We start from the raw sequence: 1314 nt of genomic DNA on the forward strand, positions 1-1314 counted from the left end.
ATGGCTACTAGCAAAAGCGTTTTAAAGACAAGAAGTGTTGGTGAGGATGTAGGGAAGTTGGAGCCCTTACGCGTTGTTGGTGGGAATGTCAAGTGATGCAGCCACTATGAAAAACCACATGGCAGCTCCTCAGAAAATTAGAGAGCCAATCTCACTTCCAGGCATATGCCCAAAAGAAATGAAAACAAGATCTTGAACAGCTATCTGCACACCCATGTGCATAGTAGCACTATTCATAATAGCCAAAAGGTGGAAACAACCCAAGTGTCCATGAATGGATGAACGGGTACACAAAATATGATACATACACACAGTGGAATATTATCCAGCCTTAAAAAGGAAGGAAATTCTGACGTAGGCTACAACATGGATGAACCTTGAGGATATTATGTTAAGTGCAACAAGCCAGTCACAAAAAGACAAATACCTCATGATTCCACTTACATGAGGTACCTGGAGTTGTGAGATTCAGAGAGACAGAACGTAGAATGGGGGTTGCCAGGGCCTGAGGGGAGGCAGGAAGGGGGAGTTATTGTTTAAGGGGTGCAGAGTTCCCGTTTGGGATGCTGAAAACGTTCTGGAGATGGATGGTGGCGACTGTTACCCAACAGAATGAACACACTTAAGGCCACAGAATTGTACACATAAAAATGGTTAAGGGGCGCCTGGGTGGCGCAGTCAGTTAGGCGTCCGACTTCAGCCAGGTCACGATCTCACGGTCCGTGAGTTCAAGCCCCGTGTCGGGCTCTGGGCTGATGGCTCAGAGCCTGGAGCCTGTTTCCGATTCTGTGTCTCCCTCTCTCTCTGCCCCTCCCCCGTTCATGCTCTGTCTCTCTCTGTCCCAAAAATAAATAAACGTTGAAAAAAAAAAAAATGGTTAAGATGATGATTTTGTTTTTAAGTAGGTTCCACGCCCAACGTGGGGCTTGAACTCACAGCCCTGGGATCAGGAGTCACATGCTCTACCGACTGAGCCAGCCAGGAGCCTCAGTTAAGACGATAAATTTTATGTTAAATGTACTTAACCACAATTTTTTAAATGACATTTATTTAAAAAAAAATAATAACCTGCTCTTTTATGGAGATGACTAGGGTCTCCTCCACGATAAGGTGGATTTTATTTGAACCACGTGCAGAAGTTAGGACTAATGCTAAGGCAAGCATGGCATGCATGTGTCATTTTTCAAAACAGCTCCTACCAAAGGCACTAGAGAATCCAGAAGACATCCCATCCTCTTCCCAAACACAGAAACAACCTGCAAGGGAAAAATTGTAAGTGAAGAAAGTCTCAGCAGGTGCCGGGCACATGTTTAT

The 1314-nt window shown here is 44.9% G+C and overlaps 1 non-coding gene across 1 annotated transcript; it reads right to left on the minus strand.

The window, feature by feature from the left end:
* Window positions 1-911: 911 nt before the first annotated feature.
* TRNAR-CCU lies at window positions 912-984 on the minus strand. The gene has a single exon. It is a non-coding gene; the product is annotated as a tRNA-Arg (tRNA).
* Between the last annotated feature and the right edge of the window lie 330 nt (window positions 985-1314).

This window comes from Leopardus geoffroyi, chromosome D2, assembly GCF_018350155.1.
Source record: "Leopardus geoffroyi isolate Oge1 chromosome D2, O.geoffroyi_Oge1_pat1.0, whole genome shotgun sequence".
NCBI classification, from domain to species: domain Eukaryota; kingdom Metazoa; phylum Chordata; class Mammalia; order Carnivora; family Felidae; genus Leopardus; species Leopardus geoffroyi.